Consider the following 9,364-nt stretch of genomic DNA (forward strand, 5'->3'; position numbering starts at 1 on the left):
TCCTTGCCTTTGTTTCACTGACAAATGTGGATTTTGCAAGGTGGAAGCTCACTGATGATCCGTTCTCACACATTGGAGGGGCTAGAAAACTCCTCTATTTATAAGTTCTCCTTCTATCAAACACCATCTGTTTTTGCAGTATAGTAATATTGAATAGTCACATCCCATGCTTGAACCAGGCAGATTTGAGTAAAGAGAGCTATGGAATCTATTGGGAGAACATATCAGTTAGGAATTTTTTTCCTGTTTTCAAACTCAAATTAAAAAAAATATATAAACTGAAATTTATCAACTATCTGGAAGTATTTAATCCTCCTTTTATGATACATTCATTATATAGGTCAAGTGTTAAAATAATATTGTGGCAACTTCAACTTCATTTTTAAATATTCTTCAGATTCAAAGGAAAGAAACAGAAATTCTTCTTCTGGGCTCATCTTTCTTCTTGAGTATTAAAATGGGACAATTTTTCCCATTCTGGATACCTGGTACAACCTGGATTGCGCTGTTGTGTCATATTATGAAAGGATTTTAGTCACATAACTTCCCAGGCTTTTTTTGTTAACTACATTTTATAGTCCAAGAAAGCTGACACAGTAACCAGGGAATACTTTTTTAAAATTTTACTTTAATTTGAAAAAAAATCAGCTTGATAGCAAGCCCATCTTACTAAAATGGGTAGTGTGGAATTTATTGTCCTGCTGTGATGAATCCAAGGGCAGATACTCGTCCCACACAGTGTGGAATAACATTCAGATTATGCCTGAAGATCAGAGACATTGAGAAAGTTTGAGGATCAATGAAAGTTATGCTACTCAGACTCCCTAAATTTACACATTCTTAAAATCAAGACTGAAGCTAACATTTCATCTGAGTTCTTTTCATTTGCAGGGTAGCTATAACCCAGGCAGATAGTAATTTTCACAATACTACAGGGAAATCATGATCAACTACATCTTCCACGAGGAGTTTCTCTTATGAATTAGTCACAAACATATTTTTATCCCTCAGCACTCTTGTGCCCATTACATGAATCTCAGATTTCATCACTTTTGTGTTTTTGATGACTGTTTCGCATTCTGGGAGTGATATCACTAAAAAGTGAGCCAACTTTACTACATCCCTATTGAAAACCAAACTCTGATTAATTCTGTGATTCTCAAGGTGAGGCATCTTTTTTGCAATTTTCATTTTGTAACTAACCTAAAACCAAGGATCTCCTACAATCAAAAGAAAAATACTGGTCAAGAATAGGGTTGTTCTTGTGCATAGGACAACGAAGAGGTCTGACTTTGCAACAAATACTTTAAATGCCCTTGAACAAGGCCACAAAAGTGTCCAAGCCTTGGTCTTCCATTGGTAAAGTAGGAATGATATTACTTTATTTCTCCCATTCTTAACCTTTCTGGCCTATTATGAATATAAATCATCAAGAAGTGGGAACTGTCTTATGGAATGAAACACATCAAATGCAGCACCTTCCCTCTGGCAGTGTCTAAGAGCACATCTTCAGAAGACAGTGAAAGATACTCCAGGGAATGGAGTGGTAGCATAATCTATCCTTATGAAAGATTCACTCTAATCCCTAGAAATTAGAGATTGAACTAAACCATGAAGCATGAAGTTTTCTATCCGGACAAATTTATTTTAGCTATTATAAGCCGCTCTCGTTATTCATATCCATACCAAATCCTCTTCTAAATGCTGCTAAATAATGTGGGAATGCATTCCGCTGGAAGGTTCTTAATGTCTGTTTGAATTAGATCTATGCTATGGGGTATAATTGTGGCTGGCACTTTTGGTTATTCACATAAATATTGGTAGGGAAACAAATAGGCAGGGGAGGGAAAAGAGGGAGTCCTTTCCTTTGTTTGCTGTCAAGTATTTATTCATGAAAGAAAATGTTGAGTTGTGCATTTCACAGTGGACTTCTTTGCTAAACTATATCAAACAAATGAGTTGGCTCTTTTGTATCCTCTTTCTAATTTGGGATGAGTCGGAGGCAGCTTTGCTTTCAGAAAAACAGGAAGTTTGGGGATTCCTTTCCTCCACATTTAATATTTTTTGGTTTATAAAACAGGTTGGATGAAGCATACAAGACCACTGTCACCCTGTGTGACTTCGCTCTATTTGGTCTGGGCAAACACCTAGGTCCGGTGCCAGGACCCCTAATCACTCACCCTGTGCCTGGGACTGTATCTTTCTGGGTACAAACCCCAAGTGAGAGGAGCAGGTCTAACCTTTTCTCACCCTCAGACAGGGTTAGGCAAACTGAAGTCTTGCTTTCTTTCAAGAACCTGGTGTCTTCAAACAGCTGCGTCTGTGTGCAGTCTCACAACTAGGAGGGTTGTTTGCCTCTTGCACCTTGGAAGGAGCCAGGAGCAGGTTTGCCTGCAGGCAAACAGCCCTCATTGGGGTGCCAACAGAGCCTGAGGCCGCTGTGGCCTGCTACTGCAGTGGCTGCTGCAACCCCCATACACAGCACGGGGAGGGGGCTGCGCTGCCCGCTGCCACGTGCCAAGATGAGGAAAAGCAATTTCATTCCCCAGCGGAAAGCTTACAAAATAAATCGCTCTGCACCACCCTAGATAATTTGCAGGGTATTAAATGGAATCCTTTTAACAGGAAATGCTCGCCTCCAAGAAAAGGGCAGCAAAGTGAGGCTGCTGGACTGAGGGAATTGCCAGCCTTGCTTATAGTACCACAGGGCAAAGATAAACTTTAAATGGATTCGGCAATAGAAATGAGGGCCATGCCAAAGCACCACTGAGAGAGGGATGGTTTCTTACACCCTTCTCCTATTGAGCATTCACCCAGGTCCCAATTTATTCCTCATTATGCAGCCTGGAAAAAGACTGAGTGAGCAGGGACAGCCTATTTGTGGGTGTTGCTCAGACAGCTCCAGCTCTTCCCCTTTTCACCCCGGCTGTTCCCTTGTTCACCCCAGATGCTCCCCAGTTCATCCCAGCCCTGTAATTCACATCAGCAACATTGCAGACTGGGAAACAGATCTCTCTGCTCATCATCAGGATGAGGTGAAGGGGGGTGTCACTGCCAAGAGGGGCAGGCAATAAAATTAGGTCTGCCAAGGCTCCTTGCCACAAGCCAAGGGCAGAGAAGGATGGAGATGAGGGGAAGTTGTCCTAGGAAGAGTAGCTGGAAGATTTACATGGTGATATTGGATTAATCTGCTTTGTGAAAGAAGGCAAAGCAGATTAAATATTCAAAAAAACAGGAGAAAAGAATAATGATATACTGTGAAAACATGGAATTGTCTACAGTGGGAAGGCACCTTTGGAGATGAAGACCAGGGTTCTCAGGAGCACATCCAATCTGGTCCATACCTAGCAAGACAACGCTGCAATCTCTGCAGAGTATCTGAGGAGTCTTTGAACTGGCTGTGCTGGGCAGCGTTGCTGTGTGCTGAGTGAATATCCTGCCTGTTTATCTTCCAGGAGCTGGCTCTTCCATGCTTATATGGACTTCAGTGATTCTTGTGTAGAAACATCCTGGAAGATCTTCAGTCTGTCATAGACAGGCCAAAGCCATTGACTCCATCAGGAGCCCAGTTAGCTTACAAGCAGAATGGGCTCAAGTATGAAAAACCTTTCCAGAATGATATTTCAAAAATAGACCTTTGGATTTGGCTCGGTGCATTGCAAACCATTAACAATTCTTACAGTTTGTTCAAAATGTTACCCATAATCACTATTCCAAAGATTTATTTATATTTTGTTTCTATAAATGTTATAAAGCAAAATCCAAACATGTAAGAGGAAGAACAGTTTTGAAAATAAGGTATTGAAATATTTTGCATTTTCTTAATGTCAGTTTTAATGAAACTGGCATAAATCTGTAACAGGTGAAGATTTGAATAAAGATGCTTCTGTTTAAAAGTGCTTAGCAAACTGTAGTTCTATTTTAGTAGTGAGTGGGAAAAATCTCCCTCAAAGGACAGAGTTGCATTTCCATTAAAATCTTAAATCTTAAATCTAATCTTGCATTCTTTGGTCAGGCTAAATTCACACATATTTCATTTGGATTTCTTCCTGAATGAAAGGTGCAAGATCTAAGTTCACCTAATATTTTGAAAAGAGTTAACAAAAGCACAGGTATAGATGGATGCAGCAGCTTGCTCTCTCTCTCATGAGAAAAAGAAATAAAATAGTTTAGTGAATATCTTTCCCATGCGAATTAAAGGGAAGTTATATGTAAAACTGCCTTCAGTATGCAAACGCACCAATTCAAAAGGAAATTGTTAAGAATCTGAGCAGCCTTCACACATACTGATTTCAATAAAAATTCAAAATACTGAGGGGAAAACCCCATCATGCCCTTAAATACCATGTATTAAAACTTCTTCAGTTTATCTTCTGAGCACAGCTCAGGACATTTCATATGGGATGTGGAAGTGTGACTTAGTCTGCTGCTAGCCTCCCACTGATGGGCCTGGCTAGTAGAGCTAAACTACATCATGCAAAGAGACCCTAGGATAACTCCAGTGTTCATTTTTTAGGGGAAAAAAAGCTATAAAGCCTCCATCCTGATACCTTTAAAATCTTTTTAGCAGCTATTCATGGAGTAGCCCAATCTCAGTGGTAGAATTCAGCAGTATTAGACTAATGTCTGTACATCTTTTAATTCATTGCAAGCTCTCTGTGCACAGTTTACATGCAACACAAGAGGTTAAAGATCCTTAGAGAAAATATCTTTGTCATCTCACTACTTTGCTAAGAGATAAGGTTACTAAGACAAATAGGACAATACCAACCATACAACATTAAGAATATGATTCTCAATGGCCTTAGCAAACTTAAGCAAATCCTTTTCAGCAGTCTGACACCATAAATGAAGTGTTTAAGATGGTATCTCCAGCATTTGAAAGAGCAACCCTGACACATGCTTTGATTAGGGAAGCTGACATTTCTGTTAAAGTTCAGCAAGTCACAGAATCCTCTTAACATATGGCCAAAGATTACAATGTTCTCTTCTGAAAAAGGTGAGTGTGATTGCAGATCTCATAACTTTCAAAGTCAGAACCAAAACTTATTGCGTCTGCTTCACTTTCTCGTTCTCAGCAAAACAAACAAAGATGGGGAGACAGATAAAATACCAACGAAGAATAACGATAATAATAAATCCTGCACATGCTTTGAAGATGTAGAGAAGACAAGAAAGCAATGTAAATGTTGCTATTATACAAATATTATGGTACCGAAATTGCTGAGATAGAAGTTGAAGAATACTTTGTATGATATTATCACCATTCTAGTTTGATGACAAACAAGACTCAAACCTAGAGATGGGACTCGAGCCATAGTCTGAGATTCAGCAGCCAATTTTGCCCAAAGCTGAGATTACCTCTGTTCATATCTTGAGATTTGGAGGTCCAAAGAAATCTCTGCAAATTTAGAACATATGGGGTAGAAACTAGGCTAGAAATCCTGCCACAATAGAGCCTCCTGAAAAGATGCAGTACTGCTGGATTGTGACTGGATCAGTATACCAACAGATTAATCTTCACAGGACTGGAATAAGCCAGAAAATAGAAGAAGGTGAACTCTTTTATGTAAACACGTAAATTCCCTTTATTCAGTTCAAGGTCTGAATAAAGGATCTGGTCAGTTCTTATTTATTCAAAGCAATTTACCCAGTGCACTTGCTTTGTTCTTCATCTAATCACATAAATAAAGATCTCTGTAGGAAATAAAAAGCAGCATTGGAGTGTATCATAAAGAGTATGTATTTATGCAGGGCTTGCAAATGGCATAACTTGAAGAGTAGGATGCTCCATTTATGCTACCCACTAGCAGTTCATGCAGGCTCTCTGTATAACTGCATATCCTAAAGCACGTGAATAAGGACCAATCTTCAGAATTGTTTAAAAGGTTTACAGCTGCTTTCATTGAAATAAATGTACTGGAAACAACAGAATCAGGAAACGGTGCAAAAGCTATAACGTTTGCATAAAGAAACCATTATGAAGGTGTGCCAATAGAACAATTGCTTGATGTTGCATTACAAATATATCCTTTTTTCTTTTACTTTTTTGGGGTTTTTTTGTTGGTTTTTTTGGGTTTTGGTTGTTTTTTTTTTTGTTGTTGTTGTTATAAGATTCAGTTTATCCAATGCTTTTGCATTTAAAGCACAAAGTGCAGGAATTATTTCCTGAGATGCAAAGTGGAACTAAATATCTAATTAAGATTAGACATCAATCTAAGATGTGGCTGGCTTTTTTATTGGGACTTAACTTTGTTCTTTGCCATTTCAACTGTACTGCCAGAATTGCTTCTCACAACATTTTAAAATCAGGTAACAGATGGAACCTGGAAATACAGAACAACATAAACTTTAGAGCAAACCACCCTGAAATTAAAGATTTTCGATTATTTTAGATTAAGAAAAAGGTCTGACATCTTTTATGGTGATTTTGAAGCATCAGGATGTAAGATTTGGAGGAGAACTGCCCTGGTAGCCCCATAATGGAGCCAGAGCTCCACTGCACAAATGTTTTCCAAGTACTTGTTATTTTCCGGGTAGTTAGAGGTATGTCTCATCCTAAGCCCTTGGGATACTCCAGCGTAATTTCTCGAGTGGTTGCTGTAAATACTAACCAGAAAGGCACGTGGCATTTTTGCCTCTGATCTTTCTGATTCCCAGTGTTGCTCTCAGTGTCAGCATTCCCATTGGAGATCCGGAGGCTGGATCCTGGACAAGACAGAAAGGGGAATCAGAAAGACGAAGAGCCTCTTTTCCTTTCCCTTGCGCACTCACCCGCAGACCACCCTTTAACAAGAAGATAAAGTTTCAGCATTCAAGGAAAACAAAAGCTGCCTGTAACTTACACGGAGTAACGACTGTCTGCAAACATGTGAAATGTAATGATAACATCTTTTGATCATCACACCACAAAGCATAAAATACCTTGTACTCCCTGTAATTTATTACCTTTAGATTTTTTTAGGAAACTAGTGTTATTACTGGGGAAAGAACCTAGACTGGCAACCCTTCAAAGAAAGTTCTCAACGTGGGAATCAAAGCTCACCCCTTCATTTTCCCTCCCAGGCCCTGATCCCAGGCATCGAAGTGGCCTTTCTGATGCAACTGCTCACAGTCAAGGGGCAAGGGGAGAGGGGGAATTAGCATTTGGACCCTGATAAAGCTCCTGGTGAGTGCTTGTACCTTACATAACCAAAGAATGTAATCCAAACCCCACCTTTCTAAAATTCTTCATAGAACATGATAACCCTGAAGGATTTTATAAAAAATCCATAACTATCTCTGAAGACTGGGGCTATGAGACTATAAAATTCTTTTCTAGACATCGTTGGGGTCATTTTGATTTTGATTACTCAAGTTATTTTTGTAAGTTCAGATGTGGAACAATCTCCAAGACAAGTTCAGAGCCATGGGTAGGAGGGCTCTGGAGGGTCAGCAGCTTAAGGTTGGAATATCAGCTCTGCTCCCTTGTGCTCTGGGGAATCCTGGGCAGTAAATGAGACCGTCAACTGGTGCTGATTCTTCAGTATCTGAGATGGACATTGAAAATGGGATAACGATGCAGCCACAGAGGACTGCTGGAGCACAAAGGGAATGCAAATGTACGGTATATTTGTGGGAGGAGTCACTTCATGAAGTCACTTTCTTTAATCAGCATTTGGCTTCCACTCCATATAGGATTTTGCTACCATCATAATCTCCTGATGGTGATTCCTAAGCATATTTCATACGAGATGCAATGCAGTTAACTATGTGTTCTGATGGCTTTGATTTTAAGCTTTCTTCTACCAAAGATCCGTGGGCCACACTTGGAAAAAGCTATCTGGCTAGTGTACCTTGAGCAGCATGAATGTCATTCTCAAGTTCTCTATTGCAAAAGGACTGTAATCCTAAAGATGATGATGTCACAAGACTTTTTCCCTTGACTTTCTTGAGTTTTGGATTAAGTCCATAATGCAACCACTTCTCTGAGTTCTCGGATGCTATTTCATACTGACACATACAGGAAGTTTAACTTCCTCCATTAACTTTGTATACAAATGTGAGCAAGAAAATAAAGTGGAAATGGAAATATAATTTCCAAGAACCACCCAGAGGGCCTGGGAGCATGTCCTCTGCTTACAGAAGTGTGGTCAGTGTGGGGTGACTCCAGGACTGACTTTTATGGTGTCTTAAACTGACATGAATTTTCAAGGGCAAAATAAAAAAAAGCCAAAATAATAGGCTAAAGTCTTATCCAGAGGAAACTCCCCCTGAGCTCAATGGGAGCTTCCCTTGAGAAAGGGCGGCAAGATTTGGCTCATGAACCCTGCATGTAGATTTAGCAGAAAAGGGATTTGTCTTTACAGATTGGAGGAAAAAAACAACTTTGCTCCTTTATGACCAAACTATACATATGGACTTTGTTAATTATTGGTGGTTCCACAACATTTGTCAGTTTGCCAGTATATTTATTACCCCTAACATCTAATGTACCATTGACCTTTAATATAGTATCAACATTAAACAAACAAACAAACAAACTAATAAACTAAAATGGTTACCGAAATTTAGGAGTTTCTCTCATATTGTTAAAATACTTTCTTTGCAGTCTCATGCATTTCCTGTCAGGAGAATTTGGCACTCAATCTCCAGAACATAAAGAAGCCCAGGAGCTGGCCCACGCCAGACGTTTTGCACAGCTAGCTACAGAGGACGCTTCAGAATGAAGAAAATATAATTCTTCCCAAAGGATCTGATCTCTTTTTGGGTGTCCTATATCCCTCTGCCTGGCTTTTTAAACATCTCTCTGCATCCTTCTGGAGAAACAGCCAAAGAAAAGCAATGAGAAATCTTACAGGTTTATGCTGAGTTTCTAATAAAATTTTCAGTTGACTCTAAATACAATTTCCTGAGATGCATGTCATTGTTCCTGATGCAAATGAGATGAACTGGAATTATCCCTCTTTTGCAGGTAGTGGAAGGAGGTTGTAGTTGCAGCTCCTCTGGGGGACAAATGCATTATCTCAGGTAGTGAGGAAAGCCCTGTGCGTAGCACTGTCATCTCCGAATTAATATTGGCCATTATCAGGGCACTGCATCTACCTTGTTGGGGGATTTGAGGTAGGTCTTGAAAGGAGAACTTGTGAACCTCTGCTCCACAGCACAGCACTTTGCCCTGTGAACAAGCCCATGCCAATGTCTAAAGCTGAGAGAAAAAAAAAAGGATTTTGCTCTGATACCTTTTTTTCTTGAGCTTTCACCACAGAATAATCCTTTCCTCCCTATAAACTTTTATCTTTAATTGCTTTTTTGGGACTCTTATCCATTCACCTTTTATTCTTTGTGTGAAATATTTTCACCTCTAACTTCTTACGTTGCACCT

General features: G+C 39.5%; 1 long non-coding RNA gene across 1 annotated transcript in view; it reads left to right on the top strand.

Annotated features, from left to right (window-relative positions):
- LOC311205833 overlaps positions 1 to 8,730 on the top strand; it is a 92,148-nt gene extending 83,418 nt beyond the window's left edge. Inside the window, exon 3 of the long non-coding RNA XR_014618178.1 lies at positions 8,591 to 8,730. This is a non-coding gene — a long non-coding RNA (uncharacterized lncRNA). The remainder of the gene's footprint in view (positions 1 to 8,590) is intronic.
- The last annotated feature ends 634 nt before the right edge of the window (positions 8,731 to 9,364 follow it).

This window comes from Gallinula chloropus (assembly GCF_964237585.1).
Source record: "Gallinula chloropus genome assembly, chromosome: 2".
In the NCBI taxonomy this organism is placed as follows: domain Eukaryota; kingdom Metazoa; phylum Chordata; class Aves; order Gruiformes; family Rallidae; genus Gallinula; species Gallinula chloropus.